The 27,625-nt window shown below is 36.6% G+C and overlaps 48 non-coding genes across 48 annotated transcripts; all 48 read right to left on the bottom strand.

Annotated features, from left to right (window-relative positions):
• Positions 1-66: 66 nt before the first annotated feature.
• On the bottom strand, positions 67-140 carry Trnar-ucu (transfer RNA arginine (anticodon UCU)). Its single transcript has one exon. It is a non-coding gene; the product is annotated as a tRNA-Arg (tRNA).
• Positions 141-572: 432 nt separating this feature from the next.
• On the bottom strand, positions 573-646 carry Trnar-ucu (transfer RNA arginine (anticodon UCU)). The gene has a single exon. It is a non-coding gene; the product is annotated as a tRNA-Arg (tRNA).
• A 431-nt stretch (positions 647-1,077) lies between these two features.
• Trnar-ucu (transfer RNA arginine (anticodon UCU)) lies at positions 1,078-1,151 on the bottom strand. The gene has a single exon. It is a non-coding gene; the product is annotated as a tRNA-Arg (tRNA).
• A 432-nt stretch (positions 1,152-1,583) lies between these two features.
• On the bottom strand, positions 1,584-1,657 carry Trnar-ucu (transfer RNA arginine (anticodon UCU)). Its single transcript has one exon. It is a non-coding gene; the product is annotated as a tRNA-Arg (tRNA).
• Positions 1,658-2,089: 432 nt separating this feature from the next.
• Positions 2,090-2,163, bottom strand: Trnar-ucu (transfer RNA arginine (anticodon UCU)). Its single transcript has one exon. It is a non-coding gene; the product is annotated as a tRNA-Arg (tRNA).
• A 432-nt stretch (positions 2,164-2,595) lies between these two features.
• Trnar-ucu (transfer RNA arginine (anticodon UCU)) lies at positions 2,596-2,669 on the bottom strand. The gene has a single exon. It is a non-coding gene; the product is annotated as a tRNA-Arg (tRNA).
• A 936-nt stretch (positions 2,670-3,605) lies between these two features.
• Positions 3,606-3,679, bottom strand: Trnar-ucu (transfer RNA arginine (anticodon UCU)). Its single transcript has one exon. It is a non-coding gene; the product is annotated as a tRNA-Arg (tRNA).
• A 941-nt stretch (positions 3,680-4,620) lies between these two features.
• Positions 4,621-4,694, bottom strand: Trnar-ucu (transfer RNA arginine (anticodon UCU)). The gene has a single exon. It is a non-coding gene; the product is annotated as a tRNA-Arg (tRNA).
• Positions 4,695-5,635: 941 nt separating this feature from the next.
• Positions 5,636-5,709, bottom strand: Trnar-ucu (transfer RNA arginine (anticodon UCU)). Its single transcript has one exon. It is a non-coding gene; the product is annotated as a tRNA-Arg (tRNA).
• A 432-nt stretch (positions 5,710-6,141) lies between these two features.
• On the bottom strand, positions 6,142-6,215 carry Trnar-ucu (transfer RNA arginine (anticodon UCU)). Its single transcript has one exon. It is a non-coding gene; the product is annotated as a tRNA-Arg (tRNA).
• A 942-nt stretch (positions 6,216-7,157) lies between these two features.
• On the bottom strand, positions 7,158-7,231 carry Trnar-ucu (transfer RNA arginine (anticodon UCU)). The gene has a single exon. It is a non-coding gene; the product is annotated as a tRNA-Arg (tRNA).
• A 436-nt stretch (positions 7,232-7,667) lies between these two features.
• Trnar-ucu (transfer RNA arginine (anticodon UCU)) lies at positions 7,668-7,741 on the bottom strand. The gene has a single exon. It is a non-coding gene; the product is annotated as a tRNA-Arg (tRNA).
• A 436-nt stretch (positions 7,742-8,177) lies between these two features.
• Positions 8,178-8,251, bottom strand: Trnar-ucu (transfer RNA arginine (anticodon UCU)). The gene has a single exon. It is a non-coding gene; the product is annotated as a tRNA-Arg (tRNA).
• A 436-nt stretch (positions 8,252-8,687) lies between these two features.
• Positions 8,688-8,761, bottom strand: Trnar-ucu (transfer RNA arginine (anticodon UCU)). The gene has a single exon. It is a non-coding gene; the product is annotated as a tRNA-Arg (tRNA).
• Positions 8,762-9,191: 430 nt separating this feature from the next.
• On the bottom strand, positions 9,192-9,265 carry Trnar-ucu (transfer RNA arginine (anticodon UCU)). The gene has a single exon. It is a non-coding gene; the product is annotated as a tRNA-Arg (tRNA).
• A 431-nt stretch (positions 9,266-9,696) lies between these two features.
• On the bottom strand, positions 9,697-9,770 carry Trnar-ucu (transfer RNA arginine (anticodon UCU)). The gene has a single exon. It is a non-coding gene; the product is annotated as a tRNA-Arg (tRNA).
• A 431-nt stretch (positions 9,771-10,201) lies between these two features.
• Trnar-ucu (transfer RNA arginine (anticodon UCU)) lies at positions 10,202-10,275 on the bottom strand. Its single transcript has one exon. It is a non-coding gene; the product is annotated as a tRNA-Arg (tRNA).
• A 1,452-nt stretch (positions 10,276-11,727) lies between these two features.
• On the bottom strand, positions 11,728-11,801 carry Trnar-ucu (transfer RNA arginine (anticodon UCU)). The gene has a single exon. It is a non-coding gene; the product is annotated as a tRNA-Arg (tRNA).
• Positions 11,802-12,232: 431 nt separating this feature from the next.
• Trnar-ucu (transfer RNA arginine (anticodon UCU)) lies at positions 12,233-12,306 on the bottom strand. The gene has a single exon. It is a non-coding gene; the product is annotated as a tRNA-Arg (tRNA).
• Positions 12,307-13,248: 942 nt separating this feature from the next.
• Positions 13,249-13,322, bottom strand: Trnar-ucu (transfer RNA arginine (anticodon UCU)). The gene has a single exon. It is a non-coding gene; the product is annotated as a tRNA-Arg (tRNA).
• Positions 13,323-13,758: 436 nt separating this feature from the next.
• Positions 13,759-13,832, bottom strand: Trnar-ucu (transfer RNA arginine (anticodon UCU)). The gene has a single exon. It is a non-coding gene; the product is annotated as a tRNA-Arg (tRNA).
• Positions 13,833-14,263: 431 nt separating this feature from the next.
• On the bottom strand, positions 14,264-14,337 carry Trnar-ucu (transfer RNA arginine (anticodon UCU)). The gene has a single exon. It is a non-coding gene; the product is annotated as a tRNA-Arg (tRNA).
• Positions 14,338-14,768: 431 nt separating this feature from the next.
• On the bottom strand, positions 14,769-14,842 carry Trnar-ucu (transfer RNA arginine (anticodon UCU)). The gene has a single exon. It is a non-coding gene; the product is annotated as a tRNA-Arg (tRNA).
• Positions 14,843-15,274: 432 nt separating this feature from the next.
• Positions 15,275-15,348, bottom strand: Trnar-ucu (transfer RNA arginine (anticodon UCU)). The gene has a single exon. It is a non-coding gene; the product is annotated as a tRNA-Arg (tRNA).
• A 436-nt stretch (positions 15,349-15,784) lies between these two features.
• On the bottom strand, positions 15,785-15,858 carry Trnar-ucu (transfer RNA arginine (anticodon UCU)). The gene has a single exon. It is a non-coding gene; the product is annotated as a tRNA-Arg (tRNA).
• Positions 15,859-16,294: 436 nt separating this feature from the next.
• On the bottom strand, positions 16,295-16,368 carry Trnar-ucu (transfer RNA arginine (anticodon UCU)). Its single transcript has one exon. It is a non-coding gene; the product is annotated as a tRNA-Arg (tRNA).
• A 431-nt stretch (positions 16,369-16,799) lies between these two features.
• Positions 16,800-16,873, bottom strand: Trnar-ucu (transfer RNA arginine (anticodon UCU)). Its single transcript has one exon. It is a non-coding gene; the product is annotated as a tRNA-Arg (tRNA).
• A 432-nt stretch (positions 16,874-17,305) lies between these two features.
• Positions 17,306-17,379, bottom strand: Trnar-ucu (transfer RNA arginine (anticodon UCU)). The gene has a single exon. It is a non-coding gene; the product is annotated as a tRNA-Arg (tRNA).
• Positions 17,380-17,811: 432 nt separating this feature from the next.
• Trnar-ucu (transfer RNA arginine (anticodon UCU)) lies at positions 17,812-17,885 on the bottom strand. Its single transcript has one exon. It is a non-coding gene; the product is annotated as a tRNA-Arg (tRNA).
• A 432-nt stretch (positions 17,886-18,317) lies between these two features.
• Trnar-ucu (transfer RNA arginine (anticodon UCU)) lies at positions 18,318-18,391 on the bottom strand. The gene has a single exon. It is a non-coding gene; the product is annotated as a tRNA-Arg (tRNA).
• A 437-nt stretch (positions 18,392-18,828) lies between these two features.
• Positions 18,829-18,902, bottom strand: Trnar-ucu (transfer RNA arginine (anticodon UCU)). Its single transcript has one exon. It is a non-coding gene; the product is annotated as a tRNA-Arg (tRNA).
• A 433-nt stretch (positions 18,903-19,335) lies between these two features.
• Trnar-ucu (transfer RNA arginine (anticodon UCU)) lies at positions 19,336-19,409 on the bottom strand. Its single transcript has one exon. It is a non-coding gene; the product is annotated as a tRNA-Arg (tRNA).
• A 437-nt stretch (positions 19,410-19,846) lies between these two features.
• On the bottom strand, positions 19,847-19,920 carry Trnar-ucu (transfer RNA arginine (anticodon UCU)). Its single transcript has one exon. It is a non-coding gene; the product is annotated as a tRNA-Arg (tRNA).
• Positions 19,921-20,352: 432 nt separating this feature from the next.
• On the bottom strand, positions 20,353-20,426 carry Trnar-ucu (transfer RNA arginine (anticodon UCU)). Its single transcript has one exon. It is a non-coding gene; the product is annotated as a tRNA-Arg (tRNA).
• Positions 20,427-20,857: 431 nt separating this feature from the next.
• Trnar-ucu (transfer RNA arginine (anticodon UCU)) lies at positions 20,858-20,931 on the bottom strand. Its single transcript has one exon. It is a non-coding gene; the product is annotated as a tRNA-Arg (tRNA).
• Positions 20,932-21,363: 432 nt separating this feature from the next.
• Trnar-ucu (transfer RNA arginine (anticodon UCU)) lies at positions 21,364-21,437 on the bottom strand. Its single transcript has one exon. It is a non-coding gene; the product is annotated as a tRNA-Arg (tRNA).
• A 436-nt stretch (positions 21,438-21,873) lies between these two features.
• Positions 21,874-21,947, bottom strand: Trnar-ucu (transfer RNA arginine (anticodon UCU)). Its single transcript has one exon. It is a non-coding gene; the product is annotated as a tRNA-Arg (tRNA).
• A 436-nt stretch (positions 21,948-22,383) lies between these two features.
• Trnar-ucu (transfer RNA arginine (anticodon UCU)) lies at positions 22,384-22,457 on the bottom strand. The gene has a single exon. It is a non-coding gene; the product is annotated as a tRNA-Arg (tRNA).
• A 431-nt stretch (positions 22,458-22,888) lies between these two features.
• Trnar-ucu (transfer RNA arginine (anticodon UCU)) lies at positions 22,889-22,962 on the bottom strand. Its single transcript has one exon. It is a non-coding gene; the product is annotated as a tRNA-Arg (tRNA).
• A 432-nt stretch (positions 22,963-23,394) lies between these two features.
• Positions 23,395-23,468, bottom strand: Trnar-ucu (transfer RNA arginine (anticodon UCU)). The gene has a single exon. It is a non-coding gene; the product is annotated as a tRNA-Arg (tRNA).
• A 432-nt stretch (positions 23,469-23,900) lies between these two features.
• Positions 23,901-23,974, bottom strand: Trnar-ucu (transfer RNA arginine (anticodon UCU)). The gene has a single exon. It is a non-coding gene; the product is annotated as a tRNA-Arg (tRNA).
• Positions 23,975-24,406: 432 nt separating this feature from the next.
• Trnar-ucu (transfer RNA arginine (anticodon UCU)) lies at positions 24,407-24,480 on the bottom strand. The gene has a single exon. It is a non-coding gene; the product is annotated as a tRNA-Arg (tRNA).
• A 437-nt stretch (positions 24,481-24,917) lies between these two features.
• Trnar-ucu (transfer RNA arginine (anticodon UCU)) lies at positions 24,918-24,991 on the bottom strand. The gene has a single exon. It is a non-coding gene; the product is annotated as a tRNA-Arg (tRNA).
• Positions 24,992-25,424: 433 nt separating this feature from the next.
• On the bottom strand, positions 25,425-25,498 carry Trnar-ucu (transfer RNA arginine (anticodon UCU)). Its single transcript has one exon. It is a non-coding gene; the product is annotated as a tRNA-Arg (tRNA).
• A 437-nt stretch (positions 25,499-25,935) lies between these two features.
• On the bottom strand, positions 25,936-26,009 carry Trnar-ucu (transfer RNA arginine (anticodon UCU)). Its single transcript has one exon. It is a non-coding gene; the product is annotated as a tRNA-Arg (tRNA).
• Positions 26,010-26,444: 435 nt separating this feature from the next.
• Trnar-ucu (transfer RNA arginine (anticodon UCU)) lies at positions 26,445-26,518 on the bottom strand. The gene has a single exon. It is a non-coding gene; the product is annotated as a tRNA-Arg (tRNA).
• A 431-nt stretch (positions 26,519-26,949) lies between these two features.
• Trnar-ucu (transfer RNA arginine (anticodon UCU)) lies at positions 26,950-27,023 on the bottom strand. Its single transcript has one exon. It is a non-coding gene; the product is annotated as a tRNA-Arg (tRNA).
• Positions 27,024-27,455: 432 nt separating this feature from the next.
• Positions 27,456-27,529, bottom strand: Trnar-ucu (transfer RNA arginine (anticodon UCU)). The gene has a single exon. It is a non-coding gene; the product is annotated as a tRNA-Arg (tRNA).
• Between the last annotated feature and the right edge of the window lie 96 nt (positions 27,530-27,625).

The raw sequence follows: 27,625 nt of genomic DNA on the forward strand, positions 1-27,625 counted from the left end.
GCATTGAATTCGGTTTGTTTGCGCAGCACCTTTGTTAAATAGCATTGGTAAGAAACTAGCAAAAATCACCGCTGATGGGAGTCGAACCCACAACCTTTGAATTAGAAGTCCAACGCGCTAGTCCGGTGCGCCACAGCAGCACGGCTATATAAATATGATAGGCATTGCAGCAATTAAAACAAAAGAAAATGTTTGCACATCTAGTAATCATTTGTTAACAGGATGGATATGTTAACAGTCGAGTGCAGCAAGCCAAAACAATATGTAGAGTAAAAATCTAAATGCTTTGTCAATAATAGATTGATGACCTATTTGTCTTTGCTTTTTCTTTGATCAAGTGTTCTTGTGCAGAGAGAGTGGTTAGTAGAAAGTAATTGCTGCAAAAAAATCTTTTAGTGAATCAGCATATCGATTGCCTTACATGACTACGGATGTGCCATTAATTTCTATTATGTTCTGCGTTATTACTCTTGGCTTCCCATTAAATGAAATTGGTTTGGATTTAACGCATTGAACACGTTTGTTTGCTAAGCATCTCTGTGCAATAGCAAGGGTAAAAATCTAGCATAAATCACCGCTGATGGGAGTCGAACCCACAACCTTTGAATTAGAAGTCCAACGCGCTAGTCCATTGCGCCACAGCGGCACGGTTACTGATATTTGATAGGCATTGGAGCAATTTAACCCAACAAAATGTTTGCACATCTAGTAATCATTCGTTAACAGGATGGATATGTTAAAAGTCGAGTGCAGCAAGCCAAAACAATATGTAGAGTAAAAATCTAAATGCTTTGTCAATAATAGATTGATGACCTATTTGGCTTTGCTTTTTCTTTGATCAAGTGTTCTTGTGCAGAGAGAGTGGTTAGTAGAAAGTAATTACTGCAAAAAAATCTTTAGTGAATCAGCATATGGAATGCCTTAAATGACTACGGAAATTCCATTAAATTCTATTTTGTTCGGCGTTATTAATCTTGGCGTCCCAATAAATGAACTTGGTTTTGATTAAACACATTGAATTCGGTTTGTTTGCGCAGCACCTTTGTTAAATAGCATTGGTAAGAAACTAGCAAAAATCACCGCTGATGGGAGTCGCACCCACAACCTTTGAATTAGAAGTCCAACGCGCTGGTCCATTGCGCCACAGCGGCACGGCTACATTAATATGATAGGCATTGCAGCAATTAAAACAAAAGAAAATGTTTGCACGTCTAGTAATCATTCGTTAACAGGATGGATATGTTAACAGTCGAGTGCAGCAAGCCAAAACAATATGTACAGTAAAAGTCTAAATGCTTTGTCAATAATAGATTGATGACCTATTTGTCTTTGCTTTTTCTTTGATCAAGTGTTCTTGTGCAGAGAGAGTGGTTAGTAGAAAGTAATTGCTGCAAAAAAATCTTTTAGTGAATCAGCATATCGATTGCCTTACATGACTACGGATGAGCCATTAATTTCTATTATGTTCTGCGTTATTACTCTTGGCTTCCCATTAAATGAAATTGGTTTGGATTTACCGCATTGAACACGTTTGTTTGCTAAGCATCTCTGTGCAATAGCAAGGGTAAAAATCTAGCATAAATCACCGCTGATGGGAGTCGAACCCACAACCTTTGAATTAGAAGTCCAACGCGCTAGTCCATTGCGCCACAGCGGCACGGTAACTGATATTTGATAGGCATTGGAGCAATTTAACCCAACAAAATGTTTGCACATCTAGTAATCACTCAATAACATGATGGATATGTTAACAGTCGAGTGCAGCAAGCCAAAACAATATGTAGAGTAAAAATCTAAATGCTTTGTCAATAATAGATTGATGACCTATTTGGCTTTGCTTTTTCTTTGATCAAGTGTTCTTGTGCAGAAAGAGTGGTTAGTAGAAAGTAATTGCTGCAAAAAAATCTCTTAGTGAATCAGCATATGAAATGCCTTAAATGACTACGGAAATTCCATTAAATTCTACTTTGTTCGGCGTTATTAATCTTGGCGTCCCATTAAATGAACTTGGTTTTGATTAAACGCATTGAATTCGGTTTGTTTGCGCAGCACCTTTGTTAAATAGCATTGGTAAGAAACTAGCAAAAATCACCGCTGATGGGAGTCGAACCCACAACCTTTGAATTAGAAGTCCAACGCGCTAGTCCGGTGCGCCACAGCAGCACGGCTATATAAATATGATAGGCATTGCAGCAATTAAAACAAAAGAAAATGTTTGCACATCTAGTAATCATTTGTTAACAGGATGGATATGTTAACAGTCGAGTGCAGCAAGCCAAAACAATATGTAGAGTAAAAATCTAAATGCTTTGTCAATAATAGATTGATGACCTATTTGTCTTTGCTTTTTCTTTGATCAAGTGTTCTTGTGCAGAGAGAGTGGTTAGTAGAAAGTAATTGCTGCAAAAAAATCTTTTAGTGAATCAGCATATCGATTGCCTTACATGACTACGGATGTGCCATTAATTTCTATTATGTTCTGCGTTATTACTCTTGGCTTCCCATTAAATGAAATTGGTTTGGATTTAACGCATTGAACACGTTTGTTTGCTAAGCATCTCTGTGCAATAGCAAGGGTAAAAATCTAGCATAAATCACCGCTGATGGGAGTCGAACCCACAACCTTTGAATTAGAAGTCCAACGCGCTAGTCCATTGCGCCACAGCGGCACGGTTACTGATATTTGATAGGCATTGGAGCAATTTAACCCAACAAAATGTTTGCACATCTAGTAATCATTCGTTAACAGGATGGATATGTTAAAAGTCGAGTGCAGCAAGCCAAAACAATATGTAGAGTAAAAATCTAAATGCTTTGTCAATAATAGATTGATGACCTATTTGGCTTTGCTTTTTCTTTGATCAAGTGTTCTTGTGCAGAGAGAGTGGTTAGTAGAAAGTAATTACTGCAAAAAATCTTTAGTGAATCAGCATATGGAATGCCTTAAATGACTACGGAAATTCCATTAAATTCTATTTTGTTCGGCGTTATTAATCTTGGCGTCCCAATAAATGAACTTGGTTTTGATTAAACACATTGAATTCAGGTTGTTTGCGCAGCACCTTTGTTGAATAGCATTGGTAAGAAACTAGCAAAAATCAGCGCTGATGGGAGTCGAACCCACAACCTTTGAATTAGAAGTCCAACGCGCTAGTCCATTGCCCCACAGCGGCACGGCTATATAAATATGATAGGCATTGCAGCGATTTAACCCAAGAAAATGGTTACACATCTAGTAATCACTCAATAACATAATGGATATGTTAACAGTCGAGTGCAGTAAGCCAAAACAACATTTTGAGTAAAAGTCTAAATGCTTTGTCAATATTTAATTGATGACCTATTTGGCTTTGTTTTTTTTTTGATCAAGTGTTCTTGTGCAGAGAGAGTGGTTAGTAGAAAGTAATTGCTGCAAAAAAATCTCTTAGTGAATCAGCATATGAAATGCCTTAAATGACTACGGAAATTCCATTAAATTCTACTTTGTTCGGCGTTATTAATCTTGGCGTCCCATTAAATGAACTTGGTTTTGATTAAACGCATTGAATTCGGTTTGTTTGCGCAGCACCTTTGTTAAATAGCATTGGTAAGAAACTAGCAAAAATCACGGCTGATGGGAGTCGAACCCACAACCTTTGAATTAGAAGTCCAACGCGCTAGTCCATTGCGCCACAGCGGCACGGCTATATAAATATGATAGGCATTGCAGCAATTAAAAAAAAAGAAAATGTTTGCACATCTAGTAATCATTCGTTAACAGGATGGATATGTTAACAGTCGAGTGCAGCAAGCCAAAACAATATGTAGAGAAAAAATCTAAATGCTTTGTCAATAATAGATTGATGACCTATTTGGCTTTGCTTTTCCTTTGATCAAGTGTTCTTGTGCAGAGAGAGTGGTTAGTAGAAAGTAATTGCTGCAAAAAAACCTTTTAGTGATCAGCATATGGAATGTCTTAAATGACTACGGAAACTCCATTAAGTTCTACTTTGTTCGGCGTTATTAATCTTGGCGTCCCATTAAATGAACTAGGTTTTGATTAAACGCATTGAATTCGGTTTGTTTTTGCAGCACCTTTGTTAAATAGCATTGGTAAGAAACTAGCAAAAATCACCGCTGATGGGAGTCGAACACACAACCTTTGAATTAGAAGTCCAACGCGCTAGTTCATTGCGCCACAGCGGCACGTTTATTGACATTTGATAGGCATTGGAGCAATTTAACCCAAGAAAATGTTTGCACATCTAGTAATCATTTGTTAACATGATGAATATGTTAACAGTCGAGTGCAGTAAGCCAAAACAATATGTAGAGTAAGTATATAAATACTTTGTCAATATTAAATTGATGACCTATTTTGTTTTGCTTCTTCTTTGATCAAGTGCCCTTGCGCAGAGAGAGTAGCTACTAGAAAGTAATTACTGCAAATAAAAAAACTTCTAGTGAATCAGCATATGAAATGCCTTATATGACTACGGAAATTCCATTAATATCTACTTTGTTCAGCGTTAATAATCTTGGCGTCCCATTAAATGAATTTGGTTTTGATTAAACACATTGAATACGGTTTGTTTGTGCAGCACCTTTGTTAAATAGCATTGGTAAGAAACTAGCAAAAATCACCGCTGATGGGAGTCGAACACACAACCTTTGAATTAGAAGTCCAACGCGCTAGTCCATTGCGCCACAGCGGCACGGTTATTGACATTTGAAAGGCATTGGAGCAATTTAACCCAAGAAAATGTTTGCACATCTAGTAATCATTTGTTAACATGATGAATATGTTAACAGTCGAGTGCAGTAAGCCAAAACAATATGTAGAGTAAATATCTAAATACTTTGTCAATATTAAATTGATGACCTATTTTGTTTTGCTTTTTCTTTGATCAAGTGCCCTTGTGCAGAGAGAGTAGCTGCTAGAAAGTAATTACTGCAAATGAAAAAAACTTCTAGTGAATCAGCATATGGAATGCCTTAAGTGACTACGGAAATTCCATTAAATTCTACTTTGTTCTGCGTTATTAATCTTGGCGTCCCAGTAAATGGACTTGGTTTTGATTAAACACATTGAATACGGTTTGTTTGCGCAGCACCTTTGTTAAATAGCATTGGTAAGAAATTAGCAAAAATCACCGCTATTGGATGTCGAACCCACAACCTTTGAATTAGAAGTCCAACGCGCTAGTCCATTGCGCCACAGCGGCACGGTTATTGATATTTGATAGGCATTGGAGCAATTTAACCCAAGAAAATGTTTGCACATCTAGTAATCATTCGTTAACATGATGAATATGTTAACAGTCGAGTGCAGTAAGCCAAAACAATATGTAGAGTAAATATCTAAATACTTTGTCAATATTAAATTGATGACACATTTTGTTTTGCTTTTTCTTTGATCAAGTGTTCTTGTGCAGAGAGAGTGGTTAGTAGAAAGTAATTGCTGCAAAAAAATCTTTTAGTGAATCAGCATATCAAATGCCTTACATGACTACGGATGTTCCAATAATTTCTATTATGTTCTGCGTTATTACTCTTGGCTTCCCATTGTATGAATTTGGTTTGGATTTAACGCATTGAACACGTTTGTTTGCTAAGCATCTCTGTGCAATAGCAAGGGTAAAAATCTAGCATAAATCACCGCTGATGGGAGTCGAACCCACAACCTTTGAATTAGAAGTCCAACGCGCTAGTCCATTGCGCCACAGCGGCACGGTTACTGATATTTGATAGGCATTGGAACAATTTAACCCAACAAAATATTTGCACATCTAGTAATCATTCGTTAACAGGATGGATATGCTAACAGTCGAGTGCAGCAAGCCAAAGCAATATGTAGAGTAAAAATCTAAATGCTTTGTCAATAATAGATTGATGACCTATTTGGCTTTGCTTTTTCTTTGATCAAGTGTTCTTGTGCAGAGAGAGTGGTTAGTAGAAAGTAATTGCTGCAAAAAAATCTTTTAGTGAATCAGCATATGGAATGCCTTAAATGACTACGGAAATTCCATTAAATTCTACTTTGTTCGGCGTTATTAATCTTGGCGTCCCATTAAATGAACTTGGTTTTGATTAAACACATTGAATTCGGTTTGTTTGCGCAGCACCTTTGTTAAATAGCATTGGTAAGAAACTAGCAAAAATAACCGCTGATGGGAGTCGAACCCACAACCTTTGAATTAGAAGTCCAACGCGCTAGTCCATTGCGCCACAGCGGCACGGCTATATAAACATGATAGGCATTGCAGCGATTTAACCCAAGAAAATGGTTACACATCTAGTAATCATTCGGTAACATGATGGATATGTTAACAGTCGAGTGCAGTAAGCCAAAACAACATGTTGAGTAAGAGTCTAAATGCTTTGTCAATATTTAATTGATGACCTATTTGGCTTCCCTTTTTCTTTGATCAAGTGTTCTTGTGCAGAGAGATTGGTTAGTAGAAAGTAATTGCTGCAAAAAAATCTTTTTGTGAATCAGCATATGGAATGCCTTAAATGACTACGGAAATTCCATTAAATTCTACTTTGTTCGGCGTTATTAATCTTGGCGTCCCATTAAATGAACTTGGTTTTGATTAAACTCATTGAATTCGGTTTGTTTGCGCAGCACCTTTGTTAAATAGCATTGGTAAGAAACTAGCAAAAATCACCGCTGATTGGAGTCAAACACACAACCTTTGAATTAGAAGTCCAACGCGCTAGTCCATTGCGCCACAGCGGCACGGTTACTGACATTTGATAGGCATTGGAGCAATTTAACCCAAGAAAATGTTTGCACATCTAGTAATCATTTGTTAACATGATGAATATGTTAACAGTCGAGTGCAGTAAGCCAAAACAATATGTAGAGTAAATATCTAAATACTTTGTCAATATTAAATTGATGACCTATTTTGTTTTGCTTCTTCTTTGATCAAGTGCCCTTGCGCAGAGAGAGTAGCCACTAGAAAGTAATTACTGCAAATAAGAAAAACTTCTAGTGAATCAGCATATGAAATGCCTTATATGACTACGGAAATTCCATTAATATCTACTTTGTTCAGCGTTAATAATCTTGGCGTCCCATTAAATGAATTTGGTTTTGATTAAACACATTGAATACTGTTTGTTTGCGCAGCACCTTTGTTAAATAGCATTGGTAAGAAACTAGCAAAAATCACCGCTGATGGGAGTCGAACACACAACCTTTGAATTAGAAGTCCAACGCGCTAGTCCATTGCGCCACAGCGGCACGGTTATTGACATTTGATAGGCATTGGAGCAATTTAACCCAAGAAAATGTTTGCACATCTAGTAATCATTTGTTAACATGATGAATATGTTAACAGTCGAGTGCAGTAAGCCAAAACAATATGTAGAGTAAATATCTAAATACTTTGTCAATATTAAATGGATGACCTATTTTGTTTTGCTTTTTCTTTGATCAAGTGCCCTTGTGCAGAGAGAGTAGCTGCTAGAAAGTAATTACTGCAAATGAAAAAAACTTCTAGTGAATCAGCATATGGATTGCCTTAAGTGACTACGGAAATTCCATTAAATTCTACTTTGTTCTGCGTTATTAATCTTGGCGTCCCAGTAAATGGACTTGGTTTTGATTAAACACATTGAATACGGTTTGTTTGCGCAGCACCTTTGTTAAATAGCATTGGTAAGAAATTAGCAAAAATCACCGCTGATGGGAGTCAAACCCACAACCTTTGAATTAGAAGTCCAACGCGCTAGTCCATTGCGCCACAGCGGCACGGTTATTGATATTTGATAGGCATTGAAGCAATTTAACCCAAGAAAATGTTTGCACATCTAGTAATCATTTGTTAACATGATGAATATGTTAACAGTCGAGTGCAGTAAGCCAAAACAATATGTAGAGTAAATATCTAAATACTTTGTCAATATTAAATTGATGACCTATTTTGTTTTGCTTCTTCTTTGATCAAGTGCCCTTGCGCAGAGAGAGTACCTACTAGAAAGTAATTACTGCAAATAAGAAAAACTTCTAGTCAATCAGCATATGAAATGCATTATATGACTACGGAAATTCCATTAATATCTACTTTGTTCAGCGTTAATAATCTTGGCGTCCCATTAAATGAATTTGGTTTTGATTAATCACATTGAATACGGTTTGTTTGCGCAGCACCTTTGTTAAATAGCATTGGTAAGAAACTAGCAAAAATCACCGCTGATGGGAGTCGAACACACAACCTTTGAATTAGAAGTCCAACGCGCTAGTCCATTGCGCCACAGCGGCACGGTTATTGACATTTGATAGGCATTGGAGCAATTTAACCCAAGAAAATGTTTGCACATCTAGTAATCATTTGTTAACATGATGAATATGTTAACAGTCGAGTGCAGTAAGCCAAAACAATATGTAGAGTACATATCTGAATACTTTGTCAATATTAAATTGATGACCTATTTTGTTTTGCTTTTTCTTTGATCAAGTGCCCTTGTGCAGAGAGAGTAGCTGCTAGAAAGTAATTACTGCAAATGAAAAAAACTTCTAGTGAATCAGCATATGGAATGCCTTAAGTGACTACGGAAATTCCATTAAATTCTACTTTGTTCTGCGTTATTAATCTTGGCGTCCCAGTAAATGGACTTGGTTTTGATTAAACACATTGAATACGGTTTGTTTGCGCAGCACCTTTGTTAAATAGCATTGGTAAGAAATTAGCAAAAATCACCGCTGATGGGAGTCGAACCCACAACCTTTGAATTAGAAGTCCAACGCGCTAGTCCATTGCGCCACAGCGGCACGGTTATTGATATTTGATAGGCATTGGAGCAATTTAACCCAAGAAAATGTTTGCACATCTAGTAATCATTCGTTAACATGATGAATATGTTAACAGTCGAGTGCAGTAAGCCAAAACAATATGTAGAGTAAATATCTAAATACTTTGTCAATATTAAATTGATGACACATTTTGTTTTGCTTTTTTTTGATCAAGTGTTCTTGTGCAGAGAGAGTGGTTAGTAGAAAGTAATTGCTGCAAAAAAATCTTTTAGTGAATCAGCATATCAAATGCCTTACATGACTACGGATGTTCCAATAATTTCTATTATGTTCTGCGTTATTACTCTTGGCTTCCCATTGTATGAATTTGGTTTGGATTTAACGCATTGAACACGTTTGTTTGCTAAGCATCTCTGTGCAATAGCAAGGGTAAAAATCTAGCATAAATCACCGCTGATGGGAGTCGAACCCACAACCTTTGAATTAGAAGTCCAACGCGCTAGTCCATTGCGCCACAGCGGCACGGCTATATAAACATGATAGGCATTGCAGCGATTTAACCCAAGAAAATGGTTACACATCTAGTAATCATTCGGTAACATGATGGATATGTTAACAGTCGAGTGCAGTAAGCCAAAACAATATGTAGAGTAAATATCTAAATACTTTTTCAATATTAAATTGATGACACATTTTGTTTTGCTTTTTTTTGATCAAGTGTTCTTGTGCAGAGAGAGTGGTTAGTAGAAAGTAATTGCTGCAAAAAAATCTTTTAGTGAATCAGCATATCAAATGCCTTACATGACTACGGATGTTCCAATAATTTCTATTTTGTTCGGCGTTATTAATCTTGGCATCCCATTAAATGAACTTGGTTTTGATTAACCACATTGAATTCGGTTTGTTTGCGCAGCACCTTTGTTAAATAGCATTGGTAAGAAACTAGCAAAAATCACCGCTGATGGGAGTCGAACCCACAACCTTTGAATTAGAAGTCCAACGCGCTAGTCCATTGCGCCACAGCGGCACGGCTATATAAACATGATAGGCATTGCAGCGATTTAACCCAAGAAAATGGTTACACATCTAGTAATCATTCGGTAACATGATGGATATGTTAACAGTCGAGTGCAGTAAGCCAAAACAACATGTTGAGTAAGAGTCTAAATGCTTTGTCAATATTTAATTGATGACCTATTTGGCTTCGCTTTTTCTTTGATCAAGTGTTCTTGTGCAGAGAGATTGGTTAGTAGAAAGTAATTGCTGCAAAAAAACCTTTTGGGAATCAGCATATGGAATGCCTTAAATGACTACGGAAATTCCATTAAATTCTACTTTGTTCGGCGTTATTAATCTTGGCGTCCCATTAAATGAACTTGGTTTTGATTAAACACATTGAATTCGGTTTGTTTGCGCAGCACCTTTGTTAAATAGCATTGGTAAGAAACTAGCAAAATTCACCGCTGATGGGAGTCGAACCCACAACCTTTGAATTAGAAGTCCAACGCGCTAGTCCATTGCGCCACAGCGGCACGGCTATATAAACATGATAGGAATTGCAGCGATTTAACCCAAGAAAATGGTTACACATCTAGTAATCATTCGGTAACATGATGGATATGTTAACAGTCGAGTGCAGTAAGCCAAAACAACATGTTGAGTAAGAGTCTAAAAGTTTTGTCAATATTTAATTGATGACCTATTTGGCTTCGCTTTTTCTTTGATCAAGTGTTCTTGTGCAGAGAGATTGGTTAGTAGAAAGTAATTGCTGCAAAAAAATCTTTTTGTGAATCAGCATATGGAATGCCTTAAATGACTACGGAAATTCCATTAAATTCTACTTTGTTCGGCGTTATTAATCTTGGCGTCCCATTAAATGAACTTGGTTTTGATTAAACACATTGAATTCGGTTTGTTTGCGCAGCACCTTTGTTAAATAGCATTGGTAAGAAACTAGCAAAAATCACCGCTGATTGGAGTCGAACACACAACCTTTGAATTAGAAGTCCAACGCGCTAGTCCATTGCGCCACAGCGGCACGGTTACTGACATTTGATAGGCATTGGAGCAATTTAACCCAAGAAAATGTTTGCACATCTAGTAATCATTTGTTAACATGATGAATATGTTAACAGTCGAGTGCAGTAAGCCAAAACAATATGTAGAGTAAATATCTAAATACTTTGTCAATATTAAATTGATGACCTATTTTGTTTTGCTTCTTCTTTGATCAAGTGCCCTTGCGCAGAGAGAGTAGCTACTAGAAAGTAATTACTGCAAATAAGAAAAACTTCTAGTCAATCAGCATATGAAATGCCTTATATGACTACGGAAATTCCATTAATATCTACTTTGTTCAGCGTTAATAATCTTGGCGTCCCATTAAATGAATTTGGTTTTGATTAAACACATTGAATACGGTTTGTTTGCGCAGCACCTTTGTTAAATAGCATTGGTAAGAAACTAGCAAAAATCACCGCTGATGGGAGTCGAACACACAACCTTTGAATTAGAAGTCCAACGCGTTAGTCCATTGCGTCACAGCGGCACGGTTATTGACATTTGATAGGCATTGGAGCAATTTAACCCAAGAAAATGTTTGCACATCTAGTAATCATTTGTTAACATGATGAATATGTTAACAGTCGAGTGCAGTAAGCCAAAACAATATGTAGAGTAAATATCTAAATACTTTGTCAATATTAAATTGATGACCTATTTTGTTTTGCTTTTTCTTTGATCAAGTGCCCTTGTGCAGAGAGAGTAGCTGCTAGAAAGTAATTACTGCAAATGAAAAAAACTTCTAGTGAATCAGCATATGGAATGCCTTAAGTGACTACGGAAATTCCATTAAATTCTACTTTGTTCTGCGTTATTAATCTTGGCGTCCCAGTAAATGGACTTGGTTTTGATTAAACACATTGAATACGGTTTGTTTGCGCAGCACCTTTGTTAAATAGCATTGGTAAGAAATTAGCAAAAATCACCGCTGATGGGAGTCGAACCCACAACCTTTGAATTAGAAGTCCAACGCGCTAGTCCATTGCGCCACAGCGGCACAGTTATTGATATTTGATAGGCATTGGAGCAATTTAACCCAAGAAAATGTTTTCACATCTAGTAATCATTCGTTAACATGATGAATATGTTAACAGTCGAGTGCAGTAAGCCAAAACAATATGTAGAGTAAATATCTAAATACTTTGTCAATATTAAATTGATGACACATTTTGTTTTGCTTTTTCTTTGATCAAGTGTTCTTGTGCAGAGAGATTGGTTAGTAGAAAGTAATTGCTGCAAAAAAACCTTTTGGGAATCAGCATATGGAATGCCTTAAATGACTACGGAAATTCCATTAAATTCTACTTTGTTCGGCGTTATTAATCTTGGCGTCCCATTAAATGAACCTGGTTTTGATTAAACACATTGAATTCGGTTTGTTTGCGCAGCACCTTTGTTAAATAGCATTGGTAAGAAACTAGCAAAAATCACCGCTGATGGGAGTCGAACCCACAACCTTTGAATTAGAGGTCCAACGCGCTAGTCCATTGCGCCACAGCGGCACGGCTATATAAACATGATAGGCATTGCAGCGATTTAACCCAAGAAAATGGTTACACATCTAGTAATCATTCGGTAACATGATGGATATGTTAACAGTCGAGTGCAGTAAGCCAAAACAACATGTTGAGTAAGAGTCTAAAAGCTTTGTCAATATTTAATTGATGACCTATTTGGCTTCGCTTTTTCTTTGATCAAGTGTTCTTGTGCAGAGAGATTGGTTAGTAGAAAGTAATTGCTGCAAAAAAATCTTTTTGTGAATCAGCATATGGAATGCCTTAAATGACTACGGAAATTCCATTAAATTCTACTTTGTTCGGCGTTATTAATCTTGGCGTCCCATTAAATGAACTTGGTTTTGATTAAACACATTGAATTCGGTTTGTTTGCGCAGCACCTTTGTTAAATAGCATTGGTAAGAAACTAGCAAAAATCACCGCTGATTGGAGTCGAACACACAACCTTTGAATTAGAAGTCCAACGCGCTAGTCCATTGCGCCACAGCGGCACGGTTACTGACATTTGATAGGCATTGGAGCAATTTAACCCAAGAAAATGTTTGCACATCTAGTAATCATTTGTTAACATGATGAATATGTTAACAGTCGAGTGCAGTAAGCCAAAACAATATGTAGAGTAAATATCTAAATACTTTGTCAATATTAAATTGATGACCTATTTTGTTTTGCTTCTTCTTTGATCAAGTGCCCTTGCGCAGAGAGAGTAGCTACTAGAAAGTAATTACTGCAAATAAGAAAAACTTCTAGTCAATCAGCATATGAAATGCCTTATATGACTACGGAAATTCCATTAATATCTACTTTGTTCAGCGTTAATAATCTTGGCGTCCCATTAAATGAATTTGGTTTTGATTAAACACATTGAATACGGTTTGTTTGCGCAGCACCTTTGTTAAATAGCATTGGTAAGAAACTAGCAAAAATCACCGCTGATGGGAGTCGAACACACAACCTTTGAATTAGAAGTCCAACGCGTTAGTCCATTGCGCCACAGCGGCACGGTTATTGACATTTGATAGACATTGGAGCAATTTAACCCAAGAAAATGTTTGCACATCTAGTAATCATTTGTTAACATGATGAATATGTTAACAGTCGAGTGCAGTAAGCCAAAACAATATGTAGAGTAAATATCTAAATACTTTGTCAATATTAAATTGATGACCTATTTTGTTTTGCTTTTTCTTTGATCAAGTGCCCTTGTGCAGAGAGAGTAGCTGCTAGAAAGTAATTACTGCAAATGAAAAAAACTTCTAGTGAATCAGCATATGGAATGCCTTAAGTGACTACGGAAATTCCATTAAATTCTACTTTGTTCTGCGTTATTAGTCTTGGCGTCCCAGTAAATGGACTTGGTTTTGATTAAACACATTGAATACGGTTTGTTTGCGCAGCACCTTTGTTAAATAGCATTGGTAAGAAATTAGCAAAAATCACCGCTGATGGGAGTCGAACCCACAACCTTTGAATTAGAAGTCCAACGCGCTAGTCCATTGCGCCACAGCGGCACGGTTATGATATTTGATAGGCATTGGAGCAATTTAACCCAAGAAAATGTTTGCACATCTAGTAATCATTCGTTAACATGATGAATATGTTAACAGTCGAGTGCAGTAAGCCAAAACAATATGTAGAGTAAATATCTAAATACTTTGTCAATATTAAATTGATGACACATTTTGTTTTGCTTTTTCTTTGATCAAGTGTTCTTGTGCAGAGAGAGTGGTTAGTAGAAAGTAATTCCGGCAAAAAAATCTTTTAGTGAATCAGCATATGGAATGCCTTAAATGACTACGGAACTTCCATTAAATTCTACTTTGTTCGGCGTTATTAATCTTGGCGTCCCATTAAATGAACTTGGTTTTGATTAACCACATTGAATTCGGTTTGTTTGCGCAGCACCTTTGTTAAATAGCATTGGTAAGAAACTAGCAAATATCACCGCTGATGGGAGTCGAACCCACAACCTTTGAATTAGAAGTCCAACGCGCTAGTCCAATGCACCACAGCGGCACGGCTATATAAATATGATAGGCATTGCAGCGATTTAACCCAAGAAAATGGTTACACATCTAGTAACCATTCGGTAACATGATGGATATGTTAACAGTCGAGTGCAGTAAGCCAAAACAATATGTTGAGTAAAAGTCTAAATGCTTTGTCAATATTTAATTGATGACCTATTTGGCTTTGCTTTTTCTTTGATCAAGTGTTCTTGTGCAGAGAGAGTGGCTAGTAGAAAATATTTGCTCCAAAAAAATCTTTTAGTGAATCAGCATATCGATTGCCTTACATGACTACGGATGTTCCATTAATTTCTATTATGTTCTGCGTTATTACTCTTGGCTTCCCATTAAATGAAATTGGTTTGGATTTAACGCATTGAATACGTTTGTTTGCTAAGCATCTCTGTGCAATAGCAAGGGTAAAAATCTAGCATAAATCACCGCTGATGGGAGTCGAACCCACAACCTTTGAATTAGAAGTCCAACGCGCTAGTCCATTGCGCCACAGCGACACGGTTGCTGATATTTGATAGGCATTGGAGCAATTTAACCCAACAAAATGTTTGCACATCTAGTAATCATTCGTTAACAGGATGGATATGTTAACAGTCGAGTGCAGCAAGCCAAAACAATATGTAGAGTAAAAATCTAAATGCTTTGTCAATAATAGATTGATGACCTATTTGGCTTTGCTTTTTCTTTGATCAAGTGTTCTTGTGCAGAGAGAGTGGTTAGTAGAAAGTAATTACTGCAAAAAAATCTTTTAGTGAATCAGCATATGGAATGCCTTAAATGACTACGGAAATTCCATTAAATTCTCTTTTGTTCGGCGTTATTAATCTTGGCGTCCCATTAAATGAACTTGGTTTTGATTAAACACATTGAATTCGGTTTGTTTGCGCAGCACCTTTGTTAAATAGCATTGGTAAGAAACTAGCAAAAATCACCGCTGATGGGAGTCGAACCCACAACCTTTGAATTAGAAGTCCAACGCGCTAGTCCATTGCGCCACAGTGGCACGGCTATATAAATATGATAGGCATTGCAGCGATTAAAACAAAAGAAAATGGTTACACATCTAGTAATCATTCATTAACATGATGAATATGTTAACAGTCGAGTGCAGTAAGCCAAAACAATATATAGAGTAAATATCTAAATACTTTGTCAATATTAAATTGATGACCTATTTTGTTTTGCTTTTTCTTTGATCAAGTGCCTTGCGCAGAGAGAGTAGCTACTAGAAAGTAATTACTGCAAATAAAAAAAACTTCTAGTGAATCAGCATATGAAATGCCTTAAATGACTACGGAAATTCCATTAAAATCTACTTTGTTCTGCGTTATTAATCTTGGCGTCCCATTAAATGGACTTGGTTTTGATTAAACACATTGAATACGGTTTGTTTGCGCAGCACCTTTGTTAAATAGCATTGGTAAGAAATTAGCAAAAATCACCGCTGATGGGAGTCGAACCCACAACCTTTGAATTAGAAGTCCAACGCGCTAGTCCATTGCGCCACAGCGGCACGGTTATTGATATTTGATAGGCATTGGAGCAATTTAACCCAAGAAAATGTTTGCACATCTAGTAATCATTCGTTAACATGATGAATATGTTAACAGTCGAGTGCAGTAAGCCAAAACAATATATAGAGTAAATATCTAAATACTTTGTCAATATTAAATTGATGACCTATTTTGTTTTGCTTCTTCTTTGATCAAGTGATTTTGCGCAGAGAGAGTAGCTACTAGAAAGTAATTACTGCAAATAAAAAAAACTTCTAGTGAATCAGCATATGTAATGCCTTAAATGACTACGGAAATTCCATTAAATTCTACTTTGTTCGGCGTTATTAATCTTGGCGTCCCATTAAATGAACTTGGTTTTGATTAAACACATTGAATTCGGTTTGTTTGCGCAGCACCTTTGTTAAATAGCATTGGTAAGAAACTAGCAAAAATCACCGCTGATGGGAGTCGAACCCACAACCTTTGAATTAGAAGTCCAACGCGTTAGTCCATTGCACCACAGCGGCACGCCTATATAAATATGATAGGCATTGCAGCGATTTAACCCAAGAAAATGTTTGCACATGTAGTAATCTTTCGTTAACATGATGAATATGTTAACAGTCGAGTGCAGTAAGCTAAAACAATATGTGGAGTAAATATCTAAATACTTTGTCAATATTAAATTGATGACACATTTTGTTTTGCTTTTTCTTTGATCAAGTGTTCTTGTGCAGATAGAGTGGTTAGTAGAAAGTAATTGCTGCAAAAAAATCTTTTAGTGAATCAGCATATCAAATGCCTTACATGACTATGGATGTTCCAAAAATTTCTATTATGTTCTGCGTTATTACTCTTGGCTTCCCATTGTATGAATTTGGTTTGGATTTAACTCATTGAACACGTTTGTTTGCTAAGCATCTCTGTGCAATAGCAAGGGTAAAAATCTAGCATAAATCACCGCTAATGGGAGTCGAACCCACAACCTTTGAATTAGAAGTCCAACGCGCTAGTCAATTGCGCCACAGCGGTACGGCTATATAAATATGATAGGCATTGCAGCGATTTAACCCAAGAAAATGGTTACACATCTAGTAATCATTCGGTAACATGATGGATATGTTAACAGTCGAGTGCAGTAAGCCAAAACAATATGTTGAGTAAAAGTCTAAATGCTTTGTCAATATTAAATTGATAACCTATTTGGCTTTGCTTTTTCTTTGATCAAGTGTTCTTGTGCAGAGAGAGTGGTTAGTAGAAAGTAATTGCTGCAAAAAAATCTTTTAGTGAATCAGCATATGAAATGCCTTAAATGACTACGGAAATTCCATTAAATTCTACTTTGTTCGGCGTTATTAATCTTGGCGTCCCATTAAATGAACTTGGTTTTGATTAAACGCATTGAATTCGGTTTGTTTGCGCAGCACCTTTGTTAAATAGCATTGGTAAGAAACTAGCAAAAATCACCGCTGATGGGAGTCGAACCCACAACCTTTGAATTAGAAGTCCAACGCGTTAGTCCATTGCACCACAGCGGCACGCCTTTATAAATATGATAGGCATTGCAGCGATTTAACCCAAGAAAATGTTTGCACATCTAGTAATCATTCGTTAACATGATGAATATGTTAACAGTCGAGTGCAGTAAGCCAAAACAATATGTGGAGTAAATATCTAAATGCTTTTTCAATATTAAATTGATGACCTATTTGGCTTTGCTTTTTCTTTGATCAAGTGTTCTTGTGCAGAGAGAGTGGTTAGTAGAAAGTAATTGCTGCAAAAAAATCTTTTAGTGAATCAGCATATGAAATGCCTTAAATGACTACGGAAATTCCATTAAATTCTACTTTGTTCGGCGTTATTAATCTTGGCGTCCCATTAAATGAACTTGGTTTTGATGAAACGCATTGAATTCGGTTTGTTTGCGCAGCACCTTTGTTAAATAGCATTGGTAAGAACCTAGCAAAAATCACCGCTGATGGGAGTCGAACCCACAACCTTTGAATTAGAAGTCCAACGCGCTAGTCCATTGCGCCACAGTGGCACGGCTATATAAATATGATAGGCATTGCAGCGATTAAAACAAAAGAAAATGGTTACACATCTAGTAATCATTCGTTAACATGATGAATATGTTAACAGTCGAGTGCAGTAAGCCAAAACAATATGTGGAGTAAATATCTAAATGCTTTGTCAATATTAAATTGATGACCTATTTGGCTTTGCTTTTTCTTTGATCAAGTGTTCTTGTGCAGAGAGAGTGGTTAGTAGAAAGTAATTGCTGCAAAATATCTTTTAGTGAATCAGCATATGAAATGCCTTAAATAACTACGGAAATTCCATTAAATTCTACTTTGTTCGGCGTTATTAATCTTGGCGTCCCATTAAATGAACTTGGTTTTGATGAAACGCATTGAATTCGGTTTGTTTGCGCAGCACCTTTGTTAAATAGCATTGGTAAGAACCTAGCAAAAATCACCGCTGATGGGAGTCGAACCCACAACCTTTGAATTAGAAGTCCAACGCGCTAGTCCATTGCGCCACAGTGGCACGGCTATATAAATATGATAGGCATTGCAGCGATTAAAACAAAAGAAAATGGTTACACATCTAGTAATCATTTGTAAACATGATGAATATGTTAACAGTCGAGTGCAGTAAGCCAAAACACTATGTAGAGTAAATATCTAAATACTTTGTCAATATTAAATTGATGACCTATTTTGTTTTGCTTCTTCTTTGATGAAGTGCCCTTGCGCAGAGAGAGTAGCTACTAGAAAGTAATTACTGCAAATAAAAAAAACTTCTAGTGAATCAGCATATGGAATGCCTTAAATGACTACGGAAATTCCATTAAAATCTACTTTGTTCTGCGTTATTAATCTTGGCGTCCCATTAAATGAACTTGGTTTTGATTAAACGCATTGAATTCGGTTTGTTTGCGCAGCACCTTTGTTAAATAGCATTGGTAAGAACCTAGCAAAAATCACCGCTGATGGGAGTCGAACCCACAACCTTTGAATTAGAAGTCCAACGCGCTAGTCCATTGCGCCACAGTGGCACGGCTATATAAATATGATAGGCATTGCAGCGATTAAAACAAAAGATAATGGTTACACATCTAGTAATCATTCGTTAACATGATGAATATGTTAACAGTCGAGTGCAGTAAGCCAAAACAACATGTGGAGTAAATATCTAAATGCTTTGTCAATATTAAATTGATGACCTATTTGGCTTTGCTTTTTCTTTGATCAAGTGTTCTTGTGCAGAGAGAGTGGTTAGTAGAAAGTAATTGCTGCAAAAAAATCTTTTAGTGAATCAGCATATGAAATGCCTTAAATGACTACGGAAATTCCATTAAATTCTACTTTGTTAGGCGTTATTAATCTTGGCGTCCCATTAAATGAACTTGGTTTTGATGAAACGCATTGAATTCGGTTTGTTTGCGCAGCACCTTTGTTAAATAGCATTGGTAAGAACCTAGCAAAAATCACCGCTGATGGGAGTCGAACCCACAACCTTTGAATTAGAAGTCCAACGCGCTAGTCCATTGCGCCACAGTGGCACGGCTATATAAATATGATAGGCATTGCAGCGATTAAAACAGAAGAAAATGGTTACACATCTAGTAATCATTCGTTAACATGATGAATATGTTAACAGTCGAGTGCAGTAAGCCAAAACACTATGTAGAGTAAATATCTAAATACTTTGTCAATATTAAATTGATGACCTATTTTGTTTTGCTTTTTCTTTGATCAAGTGCCCTTGTGCAGAGAGAGTAGCTGCTAGAAAGTAATTACTGCAAATGAAAAAAACTTCTAGTGAATCAGCATATGGAATGCCTTAAGTGACTACGGAAATTCCATTAAATTCTACTTTGTTCTGCGTTATTAGTCTTGGCGTCCCAGTAAATGGACTTGGTTTTGATTAAACACATTGAATGCGGTTTGTTTGCGCAGCACCTTTGTTAAATAGCATTGGTAAGAAATTAGCAAAAATCACCGCTGATGGGAGTCGAACCCACAACCTTTGAATTAGAAGTCCAACGCGCTAGTCCATTGCGCCACAGCGGCACGGTTATTGATATTTGATAGGCATTGGAGCAATTTAACCCAAGAAAATGTTTGCACATCTAGTAATCATTCGTTAACATGATGAATATGTTAACAGTCGAGTGCAGTAAGCCAAAACAATATGTAGAGTAAATATCTAAATACTTTGTCAATATTAAATTGATGACACATTTTGTTTTGCTTTTTCTTTGATCAAGTGTTCTTGTGCAGAGAGAGTGGTTAGTAGAAAGTAATTCCGGCAAAAAAATCTTTTAGTGAATCAGCATATGGAATGCCTTAAATGACTACGGAACTTCCATTAAATTCTACTTTGTTCGGCGTTATTAATCTTGGCGTCCCATTAAATGAACTTGGTTTTGATTAACCACATTGAATTCGGTTTGTTTGCGCAGCACCTTTGTTAAATAGCATTGGTAAGAAACTAGCAAATATCACCGCTGATGGGAGTCGAACCCACAACCTTTGAATTAGAAGTCCAACGCGCTAGTCCAATGCACCACAGCGGCACGGCTATATAAATATGATAGGCATTGCAGCGATTTAACCCAAGAAAATGGTTACACATCTAGTAACCATTCGGTAACATGATGGATATGTTAACAGTCGAGTGCAGTAAGCCAAAACAATATGTTGAGTAAAAGTCTAAATGCTTTGTCAATATTTAATTGATGACCTATTTGGCTTTGCTTTTTCTTTGATCAAGTGTTCTTGTGCAGAGAGAGTGGCTAGTAGAAAATATTTGCTCCAAAAAAATCTTTTAGTGAATCAGCATATCGATTGCCTTACATGACTACGGATGTTCCATTAATTTCTATTATGTTCTGCGTTATTACTCTTGGCTTCCCATTAAATGAAATTGGTTTGGATTTAACGCATTGAATACGTTTGTTTGCTAAGCATCTCTGTGCAATAGCAAGGGTAAAAATCTAGCATAAATCACCGCTGATGGGAGTCGAACCCACAACCTTTGAATTAGAAGTCCAACGCGCTAGTCCATTGCGCCACAGCGGCACGGTTGCTGATATTTGATAGGCATTGGAGCAATTTAACCCAACAAAATGTTTGCACATCTAGTAATCATTCGTTAACAGGATGGATATGTTAACAGTCGAGTGCAGCAAGCCAAAACAATATGTAGAGTAAAAATCTAAATGCTTTGTCAATAATAGATTGATGACCTATTTGGCTTTGCTTTTTCTTTGATCAAGTGTTCTTGTGCAGAGAGAGTGGTTAGTAGAAAGTAATTACTGCAAAAAAATCTTTTAGTGAATCAGCATATGGAATGCCTTAAATGACTACGGAAATTCCATTAAATTCTCTTTTGTTCGGCGTTATTAATCTTGGCGTCCCATTAAATGAACTTGGTTTTGATTAAACACATTGAATTCGGTTTGTTTGCGCAGCACCTTTGTTAAATAGCATTGGTAAGAAACTAGCAAAAATCACCGCTGATGGGAGTCGAACCCACAACCTTTGAATTAGAAGTCCAACGCGCTAGTCCATTGCGCCACAGTGGCACGGCTATATAAATATGATAGGCATTGCAGCGATTAAAACAAAAGAAAATGGTTACACATCTAGTAATCATTCATTAACATGATGAATATGTTAACAGTCGAGTGCAGTAAGCCAAAACAATATATAGAGTAAATATCTAAATACTTTGTCAATATTAAATTGATGACCTATTTTGTTTTGCTTTTTCTTTGATCAAGTGCCTTGCGCAGAGAGAGTAGCTACTAGAAAGTAATTACTGCAAATAAAAAAAACTTCTAGTGAATCAGCATATGAAATGCCTTAAATGACTACGGAAATTCCATTAAAATCTACTTTGTTCTGCGTTATTAATCTTGGCGTCCCATTAAATGGACTTGGTTTTGATTAAACACATTGAATACGGTTTGTTTGCGCAGCACCTTTGTTAAATAGCATTGGTAAGAAATTAGCAAAAATCACCGCTGATGGGAGTCGAACCCACAACCTTTGAATTAGAAGTCCAACGCGCTAGTCCATTGCGCCACAGCGGCACGGTTATTGATATTTGATAGGCATTGGAGCAATTTAACCCAAGAAAATGTTTGCACATCTAGTAATCATTCGTTAACATGATGAATATGTTAACAGTCGAGTGCAGTAAGCCAAAACAATATATAGAGTAAATATCTAAATACTTTGTCAATATTAAATTGATGACCTATTTTGTTTTGCTTCTTCTTTGATCAAGTGATTTTGCGCAGAGAGAGTAGCTACTAGAAAGTAATTACTGCAAATAAAAAAAACTTCTAGTGAATCAGCATATGTAATGCCTTAAATGACTACGGAAATTCCATTAAATTCTACTTTGTTCGGCGTTATTAATCTTGGCGTCCCATTAAATGAACTTGGTTTTGATTAAACACATTGAATTCGGTTTGTTTGCGCAGCACCTTTGTTAAATAGCATTGGTAAGAAACTAGCAAAAATCACCGCTGATGGGAGTCGAACCCACAACCTTTGAATTAGAAGTCCAACGCGTTAGTCCATTGCACCACAGCGGCACGCCTATATAAATATGATAGGCATTGCAGCGATTTAACCCAAGAAAATGTTTGCACATGTAGTAATCTTTCGTTAACATGATGAATATGTTAACAGTCGAGTGCAGTAAGCTAAAACAATATGTGGAGTAAATATCTAAATACTTTGTCAATATTAAATTGATGACACATTTTGTTTTGCTTTTTCTTTGATCAAGTGTTCTTGTGCAGATAGAGTGGTTAGTAGAAAGTAATTGCTGCAAAAAAATCTTTTAGTGAATCAGCATATCAAATGCCTTACATGACTATGGATGTTCCAAAAATTTCTATTATGTTCTGCGTTATTACTCTTGGCTTCCCATTGTATGAATTTGGTTTGGATTTAACTCATTGAACACGTTTGTTTGCTAAGCATCTCTGTGCAATAGCAAGGGTAAAAATCTAGCATAAATCACCGCTAATGGGAGTCGAACCCACAACCTTTGAATTAGAAGTCCAACGCGCTAGTCAATTGCGCCACAGCGGTACGGCTATATAAATATGATAGGCATTGCAGCGATTTAACCCAAGAAAATGGTTACACATCTAGTAATCATTCGGTAACATGATGGATATGTTAACAGTCGAGTGCAGTAAGCCAAAACAATATGTTGAGTAAAAGTCTAAATGCTTTGTCAATATTAAATTGATAACCTATTTGGCTTTGCTTTTTCTTTGATCAAGTGTTCTTGTGCAGAGAGAGTGGTTAGTAGAAAGTAATTGCTGCAAAAAAATCTTTTAGTGAATCAGCATATGAAATGCCTTAAATGACTACGGAAATTCCATTAAATTCTACTTTGTTCGGCGTTATTAATCTTGGCGTCCCATTAAATGAACTTGGTTTTGATTAAACGCATTGAATTCGGTTTGTTTGCGCAGCACCTTTGTTAAATAGCATTGGTAAGAAACTAGCAAAAATCACCGCTGATGGGAGTCGAACCCACAACCTTTGAATTAGAAGTCCAACGCGTTAGTCCATTGCACCACAGCGGCACGCCTTTATAAATATGATAGGCATTGCAGCGATTTAACCCAAGAAAATGTTTGCACATCTAGTAATCATTCGTTAACATGATGAATATGTTAACAGTCGAGTGCAGTAAGCCAAAACAATATGTGGAGTAAATATCTAAATGCTTTTTCAATATTAAATTGATGACCTATTTGGCTTTGCTTTTTCTTTGATCAAGTGTTCTTGTGCAGAGAGAGTGGTTAGTAGAAAGTAATTGCTGCAAAAAAATCTTTTAGTGAATCAGCATATGAAATGCCTTAAATGACTACGGAAATTCCATTAAATTCTACTTTGTTCGGCGTTATTAATCTTGGCGTCCCATTAAATGAACTTGGTTTTGATGAAACGCATTGAATTCGGTTTGTTTGCGCAGCACCTTTGTTAAATAGCATTGGTAAGAACCTAGCAAAAATCACCGCTGATGGGAGTCGAACCCACAACCTTTGCATTAGAAGTCCAACGCGCTAGTCCATTGCGCCACAGTGGCACGGCTATATAAATATGATAGGCATTGCAGCGATTAAAACAAAAGAAAATGGTTACACATCTAGTAATCATTCGTTAACATGATGAATATGTTAACAGTCGAGTGCAGTAAGCCAAAACAATATGTGGAGTAAATATCTAAATGCTTTGTCAATATTAAATTGATGACCTATTTGGCTTTGCTTTTTCTTTGATCAAGTGTTCTTGTGCAGAGAGAGTGGTTAGTAGAAAGTAATTGCTGCAAAATATCTTTTAGTGAATCAGCATATGAAATGCCTTAAATAACTACGGAAATTCCATTAAATTCTACTTTGTTCGGCGTTATTAATCTTGGCGTCCCATTAAATGAACTTGGTTTTGATGAAACGCATTGAATTCGGTTTGTTTGCGCAGCACCTTTGTTAAATAGCATTGGTAAGAACCTAGCAAAAATCACCGCTGATGGGAGTCGAACCCACAACCTTTGAATTAGAAGTCCAACGCGCTAGTCCATTGCGCCACAGTGGCACGGCTATATAAATATGATAGGCATTGCAGCGATTAAAACAAAAGAAAATGGTTACACATCTAGTAATCATTTGTAAACATGATGAATATGTTAACAGTCGAGTGCAGTAAGCCAAAACACTATGTAGAGTAAATATCTAAATACTTTGTCAATATTAAATTGATGACCTATTTTGTTTTGCTTCTTCTTTGATGAAGTGCCCTTGCGCAGAGAGAGTAGCTACTAGAAAGTAATTACTGCAAATAAAAAAAACTTCTAGTGAATCAGCATATGGAATGCCTTAAATGACTACGGAAATTCCATTAAAATCTACTTTGTTCTGCGTTATTAATCTTGGCGTCCCATTAAATGAACTTGGTTTTGATTAAACGCATTGAATTCGGTTTGTTTGCGCAGCACCTTTGTTAAATAGCATTGGTAAGAACCTAGCAAAAATCACCGCTGATGGGAGTCGAACCCACAACCTTTGAATTAGAAGTCCAACGCGCTAGTCCATTGCGCCACAGTGGCACGGCTATATAAATATGATAGGCATTGCAGCGATTAAAACAAAAGATAATGGTTACACATCTAGTAATCATTCGTTAACATGATGAATATGTTAACAGTCGAGTGCAGTAAGCCAAAACAACATGTGGAGTAAATATCTAAATGCTTTGTCAATATTAAATTGATGACCTATTTGGCTTTGCTTTTTCTTTGATCAAGTGTTCTTGTGCAGAGAGAGTGGTTAGTAGAAAGTAATTGCTGCAAAAAAATCTTTTAGTGAATCAGCATATGAAATGCCTTAAATGACTACGGAAATTCCATTAAATTCTACTTTGTTAGGCGTTATTAATCTTGGCGTCCCATTAAATGAACTTGGTTTTGATGAAACGCATTGAATTCGGTTTGTTTGCGCAGCACCTTTGTTAAATAGCATTGGTAAGAACCTAGCAAAAATCACCGCTGATGGGAGTCGAACCCACAACCTTTGAATTAGAAGTCCAACGCGCTAGTCCATTGCGCCACAGTGGCACGGCTATATAAATATGATAGGCATTGCAGCGATTAAAACAGAAGAAAATGGTTACACATCTAGTAATCATTCGTTAACATGATGAATATGTTAACAGTCGAGTGCAGTAAGCCAAAACACTATGTAGAGTAAATATCTAAATACTTTGTCAATATTAAATTGATGACCTATTTTGTTTTGCTTCTTCTTTGATGAAGTGCCCTTGCGCAGAGAGAGTAGCTACTAGAAAGTAATTACTGCAAATAAAAAAAACTTCTAGTGAATCAGCATATGAAATGCCTTAAATGACTACGGAAATTCCATTAAAATCTACTTTGTTCTGCGTTATTAATCTTGGCGTCCCATTAAATGAATTTGGTTTTGATTAAACACATTGAATACGGTTTGTTTGCGCAGCACCTTTGTTAAATAGCATCGGTAAGAAAATAGCAAAAATCACCGCAGATGGGAGTCGAACCCACAACCTTTGAATTAGAAGTCCAACGCGTTAGTCCATTGCGCCACAGCGGCACGGTTATTGATATTTGATAGGCATTGGAGGAATTTAACCCAAGAAAATGTTTGCACATCTAGTAATCATTCGTTAACATGATGAATATGTTAACAGTCGAGTGCAGTAAGCCATAACAATATGTAGAGTAAATATCTAAATACTTTGTCAATATTAAATTGATGACCTATTTTGTTTTGCTTTTTCTTTGATCAAGTGCCTTGCGCAGAGAGAGTAGCTACTAGAAAGTAATTACTGCAAATGAAAAAAACTTCTAGTGAATCAGCATATGGAATGCCTTAAATGACTACGGAAATTCCATTAAATTCTACTTTGTTCGGCGTTATTAATCTTGGCGTCCCATTAAATGAACTTGGTTTTGATTAAACACATTGAATTCGGTTTGTTTGCGCAGCACCTTTGTTAAATAGCATTGGTAAGAAACTAGCAAAAATCGCCGCTGATGGGAGTCGAACCCACAACCTTTGAAATAGAAGTCCAACGCGCTAGTCCATTGCACCACAGCGGCACGGCTATATAAATATGATAGGCATTGCAGCGATTTAACCCAAGAAAATCGTTACACATCTAGTAACCATTCGGTAACATAATGGATATGTTAACAGTCGAGTGCAGTAAGCCAAAACAATATGTTGAGTAAAAGTCTAAATGCTTTGTCAATATTTAATTGATGACCTATTTGGCTTTGCTTTTTCTTTGATCAAGTGTTCTTGTGCAGAGAGAGTGGTTAGTAGAAAGTAATTGCCGCAAAAAAATCTTTTAGTGAATCAGCATATCGATTGCCTTACATGACTACGGATGTTCCATTAATTTCTATTATGTTCTGCGTTATTACTCTTGGCTTCCCATTAAATGAAATTGGTTTGGATTTAACGCATTGAACACGTTTGTTTGCTAAGCATCTCTGTGCAATAGCAAGGGTAAAAATCTAGCATAAATCACCGCTGATGGGAGTCGAACCCACAACCTTTGAATTAGAAGTCCAACGCGCTAGTCCATTTCGCCACAGCGGCACGGTTACTGATATTTGATAGGCATTGGAGCAATTTAACCCAACAAAATGTTTGCACATCTAGTAATCATTCGTTAACAGGATGGATATGTTAACAGTCGAGTGCAGCAAGCCAAAACAATATGTAGAGTAAAAATCTAAATGCTTTGTCAATAATAGATTGATGACCTATTCGGCTTTGCTTTTTCTTTGATCAAGTGTTCTTGTGCAGAGAGAGTGGTTAGTAGAAAGTAATTGCTGCAAAAAAATCTTTTAGTGAATCAGCATATGAAATGCCTTAAATGACTACGGAAATTCCATTAAATTCTACTTTGTTAGGCGTTATTAATCTTGGCGTCCCATTAAATGAACTTGGTTTTGATGAAACGCATTGAATTCGGTTTGTTTGCGCAGCACCTTTGTTAAATAGCATTGGTAAGAACCTAGCAAAAATCACCGCTGATGGGAGTCGAACCCACAACCTTTGAATTAGAAGTCCAACGCGCTAGTCCATTGCGCCACAGTGGCACGGCTATATAAATATGATAGGCATTGCAGCGATTAAAACAGAAGAAAATGGTTACACATCTAGTAATCATTCGTTAACATGATGAATATGTTAAC

This window comes from Hydractinia symbiolongicarpus, chromosome 14 (genome assembly GCF_029227915.1).
Source record: "Hydractinia symbiolongicarpus strain clone_291-10 chromosome 14, HSymV2.1, whole genome shotgun sequence".
In the NCBI taxonomy this organism is placed as follows: Eukaryota; Metazoa; Cnidaria; class Hydrozoa; order Anthoathecata; family Hydractiniidae; genus Hydractinia; species Hydractinia symbiolongicarpus.